The sequence below is a fragment of the Phaenicophaeus curvirostris genome, chromosome 11, assembly GCF_032191515.1.
Source record: "Phaenicophaeus curvirostris isolate KB17595 chromosome 11, BPBGC_Pcur_1.0, whole genome shotgun sequence".
NCBI lineage: Eukaryota > Metazoa > Chordata > Aves > Cuculiformes > Cuculidae > Phaenicophaeus > Phaenicophaeus curvirostris.
Genome location: NC_091402.1, coordinates 21,764,040 through 21,780,456, shown reverse-complemented (window position 1 = coordinate 21,780,456; position 16,417 = coordinate 21,764,040). Strand labels below are relative to the sequence as shown.

Below are 16,417 nucleotides of genomic sequence, written 5' to 3'. Positions count from 1 at the left end.
CCTGTTTTCTTTTCTTAAACTATTTCAATGCTTTTTTCCCTCGAGGGATAATGCAGTGCTGCCTTTTAAATAAGTGCTGCAGTTGTAAACTCCTGCCATACTTCTGTCTGGGAGCACATCTGTCTTCTGGCCTGGAGCACATCTGTCTGTGCCTCCCAACCCATCGCTCCCACCTTCTGGCGTGGTGGGAAAAATCTCTCTTTCGGAAAGGAATCTCATGGATATTTCCAGGCTGCGGAAGGTGTCAGGTGCAGAGCCCTTTATCTTCTAAACCTCCTTATCTTTTAATTCTGCAACATTTTTGTCTGACAGTTCATAAATTAAAAATGTTTCTTAGGTGACTTCTTGCTCCTCTTTCATATGTATTTCATGTAAAGACTTTCCAGGCGTTTGAGTTCTGGGAAGAATTATGCAAAATGAGAAGCTCTGGGTTTATGTTCTTACGGGATGCGCTTAGCATGCTGCGAGTCGTGCTGCTGAAACAGCGACTGCGCGCTTCCAAAATAGGGAGTTCTTTAGGGAGGGTTGTGAAATCTCCCTGCAGCCCAAGTGTCGCCCTGAAAACACATCAGATGTGTTGATGTGTCACACTCAGCGCTGAACTTCAGTGAAGTTCACGTACGGTCCTGACCTCGCGCTGCACTCTGGTGGCTAAGGGCAATTTTGATGTGGCGGTGATCTCTAATGATACCTGGAGTGCTGCTTAAAGACTTTCACACTAGGCTTTACAGGTGCAAGTGGCGTGTGCTGGACACACGCGGTTATGGAGAGGTGTCTTTATAGCTCGTCTTTGCAGAGATAGAGCTCTGGGACTTTGCCACCCTGGTGGCTGGGAAGCAGGTGAGATGCTGCAAGGACTTGGTTTGCGGTGCCGCGCTGCTGAGCCCTGGGGCTCTGAGCACTGGAACCTTGGGGACGTGCCACCTGGCACCGTCTGAGCCACATCACTTCCCCAGGGGGGTGTGGGTGATGGTTGCTGCTCTGGGCAGGCAAAGGTGGGTCTCTCTCCCTCTATGACTGAAAGCCTCTCCTCTCCAGCAGCTTGCCTGCCTTCTCCAGTGCCCATGCAATTGGATTTGTTTTTCTTGCTGCTGTTTTTGTTTCTGCCTCTTCCTTCAGGCTCTACAGCACAGTCACAACCTCTGGTCATAGATGGTTTTCACCACCACCTTCTCTTACTGAGGTTTATCTTCAGGTACCGCCTGCTTGTCCATGTCCCCTTTCAGCTGCCCATGTTGGATGTTTCCCCCGTGCCCTTCCCATGCTTCTCCCACATCTCCAAGCCATCACCCTCAGAGTCGCTCTCCTGCTGGGCTGCTGCAGAGGCGTTTTTCTCCCTTCTGTCTTTACAAATGGACTTCTTTGCTTCAAAATATCCCCTTGCCAACGCCTTCTGCTCTTTGCCTTTGGCTTTCCTCCTGCTCTCCCTGAAGTGCCTTTTTCTATCTTTCATGTCTCTGCCACAGCCCCCAAAACAGAAGGAGAGCTCTTAGATGGCTCCCACCAAGAGTGGCTTTTTGGCTGTGCTCTTTGCCTGCGCGGCATGCCGGGAGCAAAATCCATCTCCTGTAGGCAGCTATTTGCACCTCTGTGAGGTTTCGGGGAAAATATAGCTGCATAGATATTGATAAGGTGTAGGGAGCAGAGAGGACAATTGAATTGCCGTGAGTGGGGCATGCATCAGTGTCCCTGACAATCCCGTAATTAGCTGGCACAGAAGAGCGAGCAGCGAGATGAGCCCGGCAGCGCGGTCGCAGGCGTTTGGGGCTGACTCCCAGAGGGCCTGCTTTCTGCCCTGACCCCTGGGTCTGCGGTGAGACCCGAGGCAGCTTTCGCTTAAAGTCACCGTCACCTTGGAGATTGCTAACAAAGAGCAAACGTGCCCACAGTAAATCCTTGCAGAGGCGCCTGCAGCCCCTACCTGCCACGGGGCGGGGACGGGACGGTTGCTTTGCTGCTGTCTCACCCCTCTTGCTCTCAGATGGGGTTGTTCACCAGACTCAGGGGGCTCACAGTGGCAGCTCCCCAAAACCTGATTGTTGGAGACTCTGGGTCACTTTCCCTTCCTTTCTGTTGGGAATTTTCTGCATTGCTGGTGATGGGTGTCTGTGCTGGAAGCGTCTCTGCCTTGGAGCAGGGTTGGGGACACCAGGGGAGCGATGTCCCCACCTGCATGGGGCAGGAGGACACATCAGCAGACCCACGTGCGAGTGGGCTACGGCAAAGAGAGGTTTGCTCAGTATTTGTACGTGGGGGAAGATGGATACTTTGGGTGACGTATTCCTGCTTGGATTGTTGAGAGTGCTTTGCTACAGCCCCTCAGCATAGGCTTTTAAAGAATTAACCGGCTTTGGAATAAGAAGGATGGATAATTGGGTAAATGAGAGATTAAGAGGTACGGTGTAAGTTTTCTCGGTGCTGTTGAATTCCCTGTGGGCTCAGAGCTGTTCGGTGTCTTCATACGCAGCCTGGGAAAGGAGGCTGAGAACAACCCGGCAGAGATGCCTGGTGTTCCTGGGCTGTCGTCGAGGCCGAGAATGAATCACGTGCAAAGAGCCGCAAAGGATGTCAGGTACCAAGCGGCTGCAGAGTAAAACAGCGGATTAAAGGCTGAGTGACACACACGAGCAGAAACGACCCTCACATCCATAAGCAGTGCCAGGCTCTGAGTTGGCTGTTGCCAGTGAGGAGCCGTGTTTTGGAGGTAGGACAAACACTTCCACGAAAATACCACCTTGGCACTCTGGAGCAGCTCTGGGCCTGGAGCCGTGTTCCCTGACACCCTGCTCGGTGCTCACCAGGCTGTCCCTGCTGCTGTGCCGCTGCTGCTGTTCCAGGGGGAGCAGGAATACCCACGCTGTGCAGGGACGGGGAAAGCAAAGCAAATAAATAAGGAGCCCAACTTAAAAACTCTCCAAGTGTGCAGTGTTTTGTGACTAATAGTAACATAATTGCTGTCATGCTTTTAACATAATGCTTTTATCTCCGAGATAGAGTCCTTCTTCTGGTCATTAATCTCCAGGGTTTCTAAGCGAGCGAGCACTGGGGAGATGCAGCCGTTCTGCTGAAGCGTGGGCAGAGCGTCCTGGAGCAAACCCGAGACTGGGGCTGCGGGTTCCTTGTGGGAGTGTGCTCATAGCTTGACTTTGAACCCTCAGAAATCCTGGGGCTGGGCAAGGCTCTGTATGTTCTCTGTGGTTTTTTTCCTCTCCATGCTGCCATGCCTTGCTGCCCATAAACCTGCCATAAAAGCGGTCTGAGGGCTCTCCATCCATGGTGCCGCGGAGCTGCAGGGTCAGGCGAGGCTGCAGCACCCGCGGCCGTGCCGGGGCTGGCAGGGTCCGGAGGCAGCTCTCCTCTCTTGATGAAATCCTTCCGACCGCGCAGTCAGAACAATTTGGACATTTTGGGCAAGGAGAGAAATCTCACCAGGCATTGTGCGTGGTTGGCAAAACTGTTGCTGCCAACACGAATAAAGGTGAACGGCTCTCAATCAGCTTCTCTTTGCTATTTAGTTCTAATTGGGACATATTGTCAGCAAACCATCTCTCAGTTTGGAAGGTTCTATGTGCAAGCATTGCATTATGTTTGAGCTATAATGGTATTTGTGGCTTTCGGTGTGTTGTGGAGCACGAAGGTGGGATTCCTCCTTGGCCTGCAGAGTCCCACGGGGATTTTTGGCAGAAGCAACACTTGATTTTGGGGTTTTGGCAGCTCTTCATTCCCTGTGCTGCGAATACAGCCCATGCCCAGGGAGCAGAGAGCCCTGGGGCTGGGGTGGCAGAGGGGGGCATTGAGCATTGCACAACCCGATGTGCTGTGAGGGTTGGTGTGAGCGAGGGGGAAGTAGATCTTGGGCAGCAGTCTTGAAGAGAAAAGGCTTTTACAAATCTTACCAGGTGTGGCAGCTGTCCCAAACCCTGGCACGCACTGCTCTGGGGCAGCTGTCCCCAGTGAACCAGCAGCAGCCACCCTGCAGCTCAAGAGGACGTTCTGGGGGGGGGCTGTTCAGAACACCACACATCGTCACCTCATTCTTGATCTGCAAGTGTTTTTTCCTGGTGAAGTGGCACCAGGAATCACCTTTCCCTGTGTCTTGGCCGTGGTTTTGGTGCGGAGGGGACTGAGCATCCGTGCCCTCCCTGCACAACAGCCCAGCCGTTCCCCCAGCTTATTCCTCTACCGAAGCTGCAACGAGTGCATGCTCCAAAGGGGTGACTGCACTATTTTCCTCTTTTCTAGTGTCTGATGCCATATGGGACCGTACCATCAGTCAATTACAGCTTCTTTTCATATCTAAATAAAATGATTTGTTAATTTGAGTGAGTGATCGCCGCATGGCCGGGATGCTTTCCCTTCACTGGCAAACAGCTTGTGTGCTTGCAGAGATGGATGGTGAGCCAGTGCCACTGGATACTTTCTGGGTTGTTTTCAATTTAGATGTGAATTGAATGAGAAGAAAAACGTTTTTCTTGGCAATTTGATAGGCATTAGCACTTCTGACAGATGTTGGAGTTTATTATCCCACCGGCACAATGTTTTGTAGTTTGGAATTGCTAATTGCTTCCAAGGCTCAGTGCTATGGGAGGAGCAGGATGCGGCTCTCGGCAGGTAATGGGTGTCACCAGCACCCAGGGTGGTGGTCACTGTTGCCTTCCTACTAATGACTTCTGGCCACGGCCACCAGCCTGACGTCAGGGCTGTGTCCTGGGAGGCTCCTGTGAGCTTTACCAGTGTGGCTGTTGCTGGATCTTGTCCCTGGGGAGGAGGTGTTTTGGTTGGGGGGATGGAGTCCCCTGTGCCAGCAGCTGTCCCTGCTCTGTTCTCCCCCATTCCAAGTAACAAGTGATAGAATGAGAGGAAACGGCCTCAAGTTGCACCAGGGAAGGTTTAGGTTGAATATTAGGAGAAATTTCTTTACTGAAAAAGTGGTGAAGCCCTGGCAGAGGCTGCCTAGGGCAGTGGTGGAGCCTCCATCCCTGGTTCAAAAAGCATGTGGACAGGGCACTTGGGGACGTGGTTCAGCAGGCACGGCAGTGTTGGGCTGAAGGTTGGACTGGATGAGCTGAGAGGGCTTTTCCAATCTCTGTGATTCTATGGGTGGCACGCAGAGCAGGCAGGGCTGGCGAGCACACCCGTGTACATGCAGCACTACTTGGGAGCTCCCAGCGTGTGGGGCATTTAGCCTGTGGGGTAAAGCCTGGCAGCTGGGGTAAAAGGTGCCTGGCAGCGTTTCCTGTTGTGCATGTTTTAGCTCCCTAGGCACTTGGAACAGGCTTGTGGTCCTCAGCCACCTCATCTGCGTCGCGATACGCTGGGGAGATCCAGGGGCTCTCTGGGTGCTGCTGTGCGGGTGCCCTCCGTGCTGTGACCTTGGTGCCAGCAGCGGGCTCGCAGGGCTGCAGCACGATCCCGAGCAGCAGCAGCACCTGCCTCCCACAGCCCGGCTGCCCATCCCTGGGGCTGCTCTTGCCCTGCTCCTGCCCTGTTGCCCATCGTGCTGCTCTCATAGCCGGCTGCCTTCCCCCTGCCCCATCTCCCCTGTTCGTCCCCACCGCACGCCTGTGCTGAGGCCGTGGTGCTTCAGGTCACGGCAGCAAGTCTGGGAGAGCGCTGCTCCCCTTCAGTCCTCCCCACGTGCTACGGCGAACACTGAGAAGAAGGTTTAAGATGCACAAAAGCAGTTACTAGGAGCCGCGAGCCAGTTAACGTAAATGATTTGCAAGCCCGTTCTCCTGCAGCAGAGCAGAGCCACAGATGGAGGTGAGCACTTGCCTCTGCAAACAACACTTGGCAAACATCAGCGTGGTGGGCTTGGGGCGAGACAGCTCCAGCGCCCGTGTGACTCCGCTGGCATCGGGCTGTTTGCTCTGCTAGCTGGGCTGTGCTGCTGCCGGAGCCGCTCGGGGCTTCTTTAGATGAGGATTTTAGATGGGAAGCTGTGCGAGCAGCTCTGATAGCGGCAGCTTGGTGGAGCGCCTACCCCTAGCAGAGACGTCACCGGGTTGTGCTCCTCCCTGCATCGTTGCTGTCTCTTTGCCCTTCATTTGGAGGGTACCGAGTGCTGTTGTGACCCTCAGCTTCCCTCTGCAGTGCCCGCTGTGCCCCAGAGCAGGGAAACTGAGGCTGGGTGGCAGCTGTGCCTGGGGGTCTCACAGGTCGTGTGGGCAGCAGCAGGGGTGGCACCTGGGATGCACATGCATTTTTGGAGTCTTGCTTGCTCACCCACTCCAGGAGCCTCTCCTTGGGTCAGCCTCTCTCTCTACGGTCACTGTGACACCCTTCACATCTTCTCTGCTGCAGCAAGAGCCCAGCAGGCCCTGTGTCCTTCCCGTGCCCTTGGAGACGGAGAAGCCTTTTGCAGAGCAAGGCAGCTACAGTGGCCCCAGGGTCGCCCTGCAGTGGTGCTCGTGGCACTGCCAGTGGGATGCTGGTCCCTGCGGTGAGCTGGGGTGGCTCCTTTGTGGGGGACAGCGGGCAGGAGCGCAGGGCTGGGGTGGCAGAGGGCACCCAGGCTGCAGGAGGGCAGCAGGCAGTGCCGAGTGCCCATCCCAGATGACATCTGTCCGTAAGCGCAGTTACATGGGCTTGTGCTTCTCTGCTCCTGCTTCACAGCTGGAGCCTCATTGCTTCTCTATCCCCATCCCGGAGCTTTGGTGGACGTGCCTGCTAGGAGCTGGGCTGCATCCGTCCTTGACACTGTGCTTTGCCTTCCCCCACAGGGATGTTTCCGCCTGTTCTCTTATCTCCATCTCTACTTTTTATTCTTTTTAACCCTTAACACAAGGCAGGGCCTGTTCTGGCTGTGGGATTTGTGTACCGAGTGGGGTCCGGCTGCTCTCTCTTATTTTGCCTTTGACTTGCTGTCTAGGTTCAGACAAATAACTTAACCTCTCTGTGCTCAGTGTCCTCATGGGTCAAGTGAAGCTGACAGTGACCAATAGAAAGATAGAAAAAGCACAGAGCTCCCTCGTGGTGTGTGGCAACATCATTGCCCGGGGCTCAGCTCTCTGGTGGAAAACATCACCGTAGCTACGCATGGGAAGAACAAGGGCTGAGGTCCCTGGGAGGACCTGGCTTCTCTGCAGCCGCTGTCCCAACATCCCTGCTTCCAACTGCAGCCCCAGCATCAAGAGCAGAACACGGGATGCAGAGATGTTTGATATTTGAAGGTCAGTTGTGTTCAAAGCCAGAGGTCTGTGCATTCTCCTTGTTTGCAGCTAATTACAGCAGGGATCAGTCCGGGTCCGGGTAAAGTCCCTCCTCATGTTGTTAATGATGAGAATTAAACTGGCTCTGGCTCTGAAACCAAATCCCAGACCCCAGCGCTCCCAGGCCTCAGGGAAGCTGGGATCTGAAACTTGGCTCCAAGCCTTCAGTTTGTGTCTAATTGTTAAGGCTGCAAGAATCAAAACAAGGGGCATTCCCACTCCTTTCCAGCACCGTTTGTGCCCAGCCTTTTCTGGGCTGGATCCCGGCTGGGTGCTACGTACTGGAGCCTGGGCCTGAAAGACATCGTAGCTTTGGTGAAATTGAGAAGAAATGCAGTTCTGCATGTGTTCTAGTCAAAATTGATGGCAAAATCTCAGCCTGTCTTCATACGGGAGGGGCTCCAGCTTTTGGATCATCTCCGCGGCCTCCTCTGGACTCGCTCCAACAGCTCCGTGTCCTCCCTGTGCTGGAGACTCCAGAACTGGATGCAGGGCTCCAGGTGGGTCTCACCAGAGCAGAGCCGAGGAGCAGAATCCTCTCCCTCTCTGCTGGTCCCACAGCTTTGGACGCAGCCCAGGACACGTGTGGTTTCTGGGCTGTGAGCACACATTATCGGCTCATGTTGAGCTTCTCCCCCAGCACCCCAAGTCCTTCTCCTCCGGGCTGCTCCCAACCCATTCTCCACCCAGCCTGGACTTGTGCAAATCTGGATTAGGTACAGCTGATGCAGGTTTGCTGGCGCTGGAATGAAATGGGTGTCCTGGCTCGCACGCTCTCACACAGCAGCGACAGAGCAGCAGCATCTCCCAGCTCCCTGTGTGCTGCCAGCGTGTTTCTGACGTGCTGCATCAGTCTGTGATTCCAGAGGAGTGGCCGTGCCGGCGTTTTCCACGGAGAGGCAGTCGGATCTGGGCACTCAGGGCTTGATTTTAACTTCTGTCAGGGCTGTGGAGAGGGGAGAGCCAGGAAGAAAGGCTAAGAGGAGGAGTGATGGAAATCTCAGCTGGCTGTAGCCGAGATGGAGAAGCAGATTGTAGTGTAGAAGTCTTTGATTGACCACAGTACCATTTTGTGGCTTTTTCTCCCTCTCTCTGGATAAAGCTGCACCGTGACATCCATGCCATTAAATAGGCCATGTTCAAAAGAGAAAATTGCTGCTATTTTCCCCCTTTGCTTTACTGCCATAAAAAATTGATCCCACATAGCATCCCTATTTCAAAGACTGCTAAAAAAATATACTAAATTCTCATTTTGGTTTCTGACAGCTGCATAAAGCAGGGGTTTTTTAAATAAAGGGGACGTGAAACGTAAAAAAAAATCTCAACCTTCCCCATTCCCTGAAGTTTTTACTCCAGAAAAATGCCCCTATTTTGAGAAGTGGGTGGGCAGAGAGAGTACAAGCATGCTGGTATGAGAATGGATTTGGATTCTGTCTTTTCTCGCAGCTGGTGATTGAAATTAAGACTCTGCTGGTACGTGGACAACATCTACAGCAGCAAAACTCCTTGGGATGGGTTGATCTTGGTGATGGCAAAGCACTTGCACTGAGGTGGGAAGGCAGAAGGCTGGGGAGCTGGGATCTTCTGGGCAGTTGGAGTCAACAGGCTGAAGGATGGGGAGAAATGGGGTGTCTGAGCAGCATCCTTCTGGTCACACCAGTGGTACCCACGCCCTGCATCAGTCCGTGCTTGTCTTCCAAGGGGTGGGACCTCCCTCCGGCCTGGCAGGGAGACACCCTGGGAAGGCGATGGGCAGGAAGAAAGCGAGAAGTAAAACTGGGAAGCTCCAAAGGGATTTAAAGGGATGACAAGTCACAGTGTGTCCCTGCAGAGCATGGGTGTGGGGCTTGGTAAGGTGAGGACTTACTGGTGAGACCGCTCCTTGAATCCTGTGTTCAGTTCTGGGCCCCTCACCACAAGAAGGATGTTGAGGCTCTGGAGCGAGTCCAGAGAAGAGCAGCAAAGCTGGTGAGGGGGCTGGAGAACAGGCCTTAGGAGGAGCAGCTGAGAGAGCTGGGGGTGTTTAGCCTGGAGAAGAGGAGGCTGAGGGGAGACCTCATTGCTCTTTACCTGAGAGGAGGTTGTAGAGAGGAGGGTGATGGCCTCTTCTCCCAAGGGACAGGGGACAGGACGAGAGGGAATGGCCTCAAGCTCCACCAGGGGAGATTTAGGCTGGACATTAGGAAAACATTCTTCACAGAAAGGGTGATTGGTCCCTGTCCGAGGCTGCCCAGGGAGGTGGTTGATTCACCTTCCCTGGAGGGGTTTAAGGGACGGGTGGACGAGGTGCTGAGGGACATGGTTTAGTGTTTGATAGGAATGGTTGGACTCGATGATCCAGTGGGTCTCTTCCAAACTGGTGATTCTATGATTCTATGACTTGGGCAGCTTTGATTCAGTGGTGATGGAGCACGAGAAGGATGGAGCAACATGGGGTGCAGCAGAATGGGGCTGCAGAGAGCAGGGTAACAGGAGGTCAGGTCAGGTCAGCTCTCACTGGAGGAGTTAATGATCTTAATAAGAATCATCCCATTTAAACAAGATGCTCTTCGGAAAAGAAGATTAAGCAGAGGGAGCGCTGACAAAGCATCGAGTGGGGCTGCCAGGACTCCAGCAAGCAGCAAGCTGCTGCTCCCCTCTCTCCACCTGCTCTCCAGCTCTTCTGCCTCTGCTCTTTTCCTGATTAACAACCAGGCTCCCGCAGCTGCCTGGCACGGGCGCAGCTGGGGCACCGGTGCCCACCCCAGCAGCAGGAGTAGATGCCACACGGCAAAGGCGAGGGGGATTACCTGCTGAAGGGTGGCCCTGTGGTCAGTGCCTGACTTGGCTGGGTGCCCCTGAAGGTCTGCAGCCAGTGGAAATGGTTCCTGAGGAGAAGTGTGGTGGTTGGGTGCGGTACGAGATATCCCTGATGATGTTAGGTGGGACAAGACTTGGTAGAGAACTGGAGGGGGTAGGTAACAGCATGACAAGCTGTTTGAGCTGCCCAGGTTGTAAACGGTGTCACCGTTCTGAGCGAGCAGAGCTATCAGATGTGCCACCAGATCCTCCCCGTGTCTTCTCCCCACTCGCATTGACATCTGTTTGCCTTTTGTGTCCAGCAGGCCTCTGAGTTATGAGGCAGGATCTTAGGGAGATGATGAAGAGTTAGATGAGCTCTCCATAAATAGCGCTGCCATTAAAAACCCTCGGCTCCTGTTTTAATGTTAGCAGGATTAGCCGTCTGCAAAAGTACAGGCTTAAGACTCGGCAGTAGGCTTTGCCCTGGTAATATGTCTCTATTTTCTCAGGCTTGATTTCTCCAGCCAGCCTAGTGCTGAATGCAATAAATTTTGCTCTTCTTTACACCTCAGCTGATGACTTATTCTTTGGAGCCTGTGTCCTTGGCTGGCCAGAGACCCTTCAAAGCTAAATTTTGTGCTTGCCTACTTTGAAACCAATGAGGTCCTTACAGAAAGGACCAGGATGCATGTAACTATTAGGGTTTGAAGGATTTTACTGGTGCAGCTCTCCAGCCTCCAAATTAATCTTAGTTTTGATTAATGGGCTGGACACAAAAGGGGATGTGCTAGTCCAATCTATTGGGGTGCAATCAGGTGGGTAGAGGAGGGTCATGCTGTCACCAAGGAGCCCCACGACCTTGAAGGTCAAACTCAAAGAGGCTGGGGTGGAAGGATGACACAGTGCAGAAGGCTAAGGCAGCGCATGGGTGAGCACGGGAGCTGCTTCTGCAAATGAGGGGTTGATCAACCAGAAAGCCTGAGCTGTGATTGTTGGTTGTAGGGTGACCGTGAACTGCTGATGTGCTCATGGAAGAAAGAAGGATCTAGGGGAGCTCATAGGAGAGACCCATGTGGTGAGATGGGAGGTCAAATTGCCATCCCACAGGGTGCTGGTGAGCTGTGGTTTGTGGTATAAACCTGTAACCAGCAGCATGGGAGCAGCTCCTTGTCCTCTTCAGCTGTCCCTGTAATGGGGTGGAAGCTTCCCAGGAGGTGTGAGATAGGGGCTGTTGGGGTTACCTGTCCCCCTGTCATCTGTGAGCGTGAGTCTGAGCCCAAAGGCTGGGGGGAAATGTGCAGAAGGACAAAGGTTGTGCAAGCTCACATACAACATCAGCCCTGGAAGAAGGGTTTGGAAGAGGCTGCCCAGGGCAGTGGTGGAGTCACCCTTCCTAGAGGAGTTCAAAAAGTTCATGGCCTTTTTGGGACATGGTTTAGCAGGCACAGTGGGGTTGTGCTGACAGTTGGACTGGACGAGCTGAGAGGGCTTTTCCAACTTCAATGGTTCCATGATTCTAAATGAGGCATTTCCAGTGGGTAGCTTCAGCTGCAAACCTGGGGAGCTAGTTCTGGAAAATCACCCTACCAGCGGACACGATCACCGACCCATCTTCAGGCAGGTTCGGTAGCATTTCCTAAAGGGGTTCCCGCGAAGAGGGTGCCTGTGATCAGTGACCCCGGGACACCTCCCAGCCATCATGCATCCAGCCACCCAAGAGCAGAGCTGGTGCCTGCACCTGCAGTAGGGACCTGTTTGAATCGTAGAAGCATAGGATCAGTCGCTTGGAAAAGACCTTTAAGATTGAGTCCAACCATACCTGTCCACTACTAAGCCATTCCTGAGTGCTTCATCTGCCCAAGAAGACACCAGCATCCACCTTACCGCAACCAGGCAGTTGTAGAGAGCAATGAGGTTTCCCCTCAGCCTCCTTTTCTTCAGGCTAAACAACCCCAAGGTCCCTCAACCACCTCTCACAAGGTTTGGTTTGGGTTCTGTTCTTTCACCGCTATCTAAACCCAGCGTGTCTTTAAAGCCACGTGTGTGTAGGGGGATTTGCTGATGGCTCATCTTTGTAGCAGGCTTTTTCAGCTGAATGTCAGTTTATTGCTTTTGCAAATTGTCCTGTGCCTACACAGAACCGGCGGCCTCAGCAGAGGGCTTTGCCAACAACGTGCTCAATAAAGGGGTTATTAGGATAACAAGAGAGAAAACAGAAACCTTTGCGGAATCATAACAGTAGAGCGTAGCTCTCCCCCTCCCCTCGCCCAGTTTATTACTCTGAAGTGCTTCTGAGTTGGTCTTCAAACCATTGTGATGCTGGAACATAAACAGCAAGGTTAAAGTCCCCTAGACTGGAGCTAACTCTTGTGCAATTATCTGGTCAATGGCAGAGCACTGCTCTGTAGCTCGGTGTAAACATCATCAAGAAAATATGCACAGTTTGCAAATTAAAAAGCAATTGTGGTGTCTCGGCCCGAGCCAGAAGCCTTCTGGCATGATTAGGCATGAGCCGGGCTGAGCATCCTTTGGGCATCTGACATCAGCCCTTCGTCACAGGAGCCTGGTGCTGGATATCTCTGGTTTATCTGCTGTCTTTTCGTGCCCAGCTGGGGGACGGGGTTTATCAGATGGTTTTGTGTCAAAAAAAAGCACAGATTTCGGCGTTAAAAGGAAGGAGGGCGAGAAAAAGCCTAAGTAGTCTCTTGTGATCCTTTTAAAATGATATTGTATTTTTCTAAGCTTTGTGGAGAGGGGAACGTTAAGTGAAATGTTCTGGTTGACGTGCTGCAGATTGGGCTTGTTTGTTGTTTAATTAACTTTTAGGGTCAGCTTCTCTAATAAAAACACTTCTTGGTGTGGCTCTTCTCTGCCTTACAGTGCTGCTGATGGATCGTAGAATCATACGATGTCCTGAGCAGGAAGGAACCCACAAGGATCATTGAATCCAACTCCTGTCCCTGCACAGAACAACCCCAGCATTCACAACATGTGTCTGAAGGTGGTGTCCAAATTCTTCTTCGATATTATCAAGCTTGGTGCTGGGACCGCTTCCCTGGGGAGCTGTTCCAGGGCTCCACCACCCTGAGTGGATTAGAGCGGACAGGGTACTATGTCCCAGGCACTGCCAGTGTCTCGCGTGTGTCCCCTGCCCCAGCGGTGCCCGTGTGAGGTGTTGCTGGTGGGGCTGGAGCTCAGTCCCCTTCACAGAATGTTTTCCCAGCACGGCTCAAACAGCAGCCTCCTGAAACGGGAAGCAGCGTTGCATCCCTGTCATCCCAGGAGCCTGCAAAGGCCACCTTCTGTCAGCTCTGATATCTTGTTCCCATAGCAATGCCTTCTCTCCACTGCTCGTGGCCAGTGAAAGACTCCAGCGTTGTCCTTGATGCTGCCGGGATGTGACAGGGACAGCAGCACCAGCCACTCTTTTTGCTGGATCACCCTTCAGGTCAGCTCCAGTGGTGGGAATACCCACTGGAGAATTGCTTTTTGAGATGACAAATGACCCAGCAACTGGTACATGTGTAGGTGCTGGTGAGAAGAAGCTGTGCGCCCTAGGGCTGAGCTGCCAACAGCTCCCAGGGCTTCTCACTCCCGACCTCTGCTCCAGTGGCGTGCGTGGTGACAGTCCCTTGGGTGTGTGGTTGAAACAGTGTGGGGCTGATGGCAGCACCTTCCCAGCGAGCTCAGCCATAAGAGGGGTTCCAGGGAGGTGTCCTGTTGGGGACCAAAGCTTCAGGAGGAGGCACCTGCCTGGGGCACGAGTTTTGATGCAGTTTCTCTGCACTGCCAAGCATTTCTTCTTTTTACAATTATGATTTTCAAGAGGAGAAGAGGGCCTGGTCCCTTTGGGTGGGGTGCACACAGAGGGTTTTTCTTCAATGCTCAGATCCTGGTGGAAACGGCTCAGGAGCTGCATCACTTGAGGTGTCCCCGATGTGCGTCTCCAGCTCTTTCAGCTCTGCACCGTCCCTTGTCACCTGCACCATGTTCATGCTGCAGGCCCAGGAGATGCGTGAGCATCACTGGCTGCACCAGGCAAGGATAAGCAGCTCAGCTTCAGTTAAGCTGGGAATCGATAGGGGATTAATTTGTATTAAGAGAAGCACACGCTTCAAAGGGAGGGTTCGCCCTTCTCCCCCAGGGCAGGGGATGCCGCGGACAGGACACGGGGGTCCCCTGGCAAATGCTTCGTACACATCACCCTTTGGCACTCGGCCACGAGTGGCCTCCAGAAGCTAAAAAGAGCGATGCCGCTGTCTTGGGAGGGCGGTGGGGAGCCGGGAGCGGTGCCAGCGCTGGGCTTCCCCGCTGAAGCACCATGAGATGACTGGGCTCCTTCACAGTTCTCCACGCGGAGCTGGCCCCTGCGGGTGCTCTGCCCCAGACAGTGCTTTGCGTTTACGGGGCATTTTTTTGTTTCTGTAAGGGCTTTTAAGGTGATTCCCACAATCTGCTTGATCTTTTTACAGTACAAGCCAAATGTATTCCCAGTGACGCCAGCGCCCTGGTATCAGGTGCTGTTGTGAAGGCTCGTGCTCCTCTTCTGCCAAGGAAAACGGCTGGAAGCTTGGTGGTGATGTGCTGGGAGAGCAGGGTCACCTACGCCGGCACCTAATGGGACTCAGGGCTGCGTCCTCCTCCTCTGGAGATGAGTATAGAGGAGGAGTTTTCTTGTTTTCCTAAAATAGTATTTTAGTGCTTGTAAAAACCAAAAGCTGAGAGAGGCCGTCACTGGCCAGGCCTGGTGCAAAGGCAGCCGGCAGTAGGGGTGATGGAGACAGGAGGTTGCCCAGTCACTCTGCAGCTGCCCTGGCTGCAGGCAGAGACGCGTGGAGAACTGCTCAAGGTTGGCTGCACCACCAGGATTGTTTGCAGCACAGCAGCAGTCACACAGGTGACCTTGGCAGGGATGCAGCCTGCCCGGATGGCTGGATGGGCACCAGCGCTCTGGCCAGCAACGCTTGGTCCCCAGGGAGATGCCTTGCAGAAGCCACTGGCATCTGTGACCTGGGGTGTCACATCCCATGGGACTAAATGTCCCCTGAAGCTATCCCAGCTCAGTGGGGAGCTGGAAGGGCAGGGCAGAGTGTGCCCAATGTCTGGGGTGGGGACAGGGACTGAGGTGCTGGGGCATTGCCTCCAGACCAGCTGCTGGGGTAGGCGAGCCAGTGAGAGACAAACTGGGCTTTATGGCTGTGATATCCAAAAGTGATGGGAATTTGGAAGGAAATGATTTTGTGATCGTTTGTTCCTTTCCTATGTGTTTGGTGCTGATTCTACTCATACAGAACAGGGGCTGGGACCGTTTCCTTTACCATAATGCTTTACTTTCTGGGGAGAGGACAGGGAATAAAAATGTTATTTGCTTTTCTCTAACAAACTCTTGGAATGTAACACCAGAACTAACCTTTCACTCAGAGTTTATTGGAGGAAATCAGTTCTATCAGATGCCTTGGCGTTATAATTCTCCATTCCCACTGCTTCCTCCCTTAGTACGTGGTGTTTCTCTCACTGTTATTTCAGAGAATCATAGAATGGTTTGGGTTGGAAGGGACTTTAAAGATCATCCAGTTCTGTACCTTCTCTCTCCAGCCAGCCCTCCTCGGTGGTGTTTGGAACTGTTTGGGTGTAGGCAGTGTGCTCCATCCCATTCCTGCCTTGAACATGTCCCAGCCCACAGGATTGCAGTTTCGAACGAGAGGGGGAGCAGGCAACATCTTCTCATATCCCTGTGTTCAGTCTTAAATGGCAAATGGGTTCGTCTTCGATTAGGTATGCCACACATTTAGAAAAAGCTGAACAGAAAGGGAAAACTGGTTTAATTCCCAACTCTGCTTGCCTGGCTTTGATGCTACATCAAGCACCAGCTCCAACCATAGTCCTGCAATAGGAAAACTGCGGATGTTTCGTCCTTCCATAGCGTTGTACATAGATTGTCTGCTGGGGAAACGCTCCGTTTTAGGAGGCGACTACAAATGTTCACAACAAATGGTGAAATGATGTAAAAGTCAATAGGCTGGCTGCTGAAGGGTCTGCCTTCCCGTGGGTGGTGAGCTCCAGGAGAAGGCTGCTGCTCCTACAGCCTCCTCCTCAGTGCGGTCCTGGTTGATGACAGGTTACCCTGAGGGAAATGCTAACCCCCTCGTGTTCCAGTTTATAAGGTAGCAATCAGATCAGGTCAGGTTTATGATCCACCTAGCTTATTACTGTCTCCATTAGTAGCTGCTAGCAGATGTTGGGAGAGAAGGATTATTGCTCTTGCAGTGCATACTTAGCTGGCAGATTATTGAAATGTCTTTCTAATCCTAAGCAGTTACTTGGGAGGTATAAATCCTTCAGTGATAGCACTTATATTCCTCTGTACTTTGATCTCAGTGAGCATAACCGATGATACTCTGATTAATCTGATTTTTGTTCCTTAA

The 16,417-nt window shown here is 52.9% G+C and overlaps 1 protein-coding gene across 1 annotated transcript in view; it reads left to right on the top strand.

Moving 5' to 3' along the window:
* The window catches only part of CACNA2D2 (calcium voltage-gated channel auxiliary subunit alpha2delta 2), a 190,250-nt gene that overhangs the window by 115,474 nt on the left and 58,359 nt on the right, over nt 1-16,417 (top strand). The window lies entirely within an intron of this gene.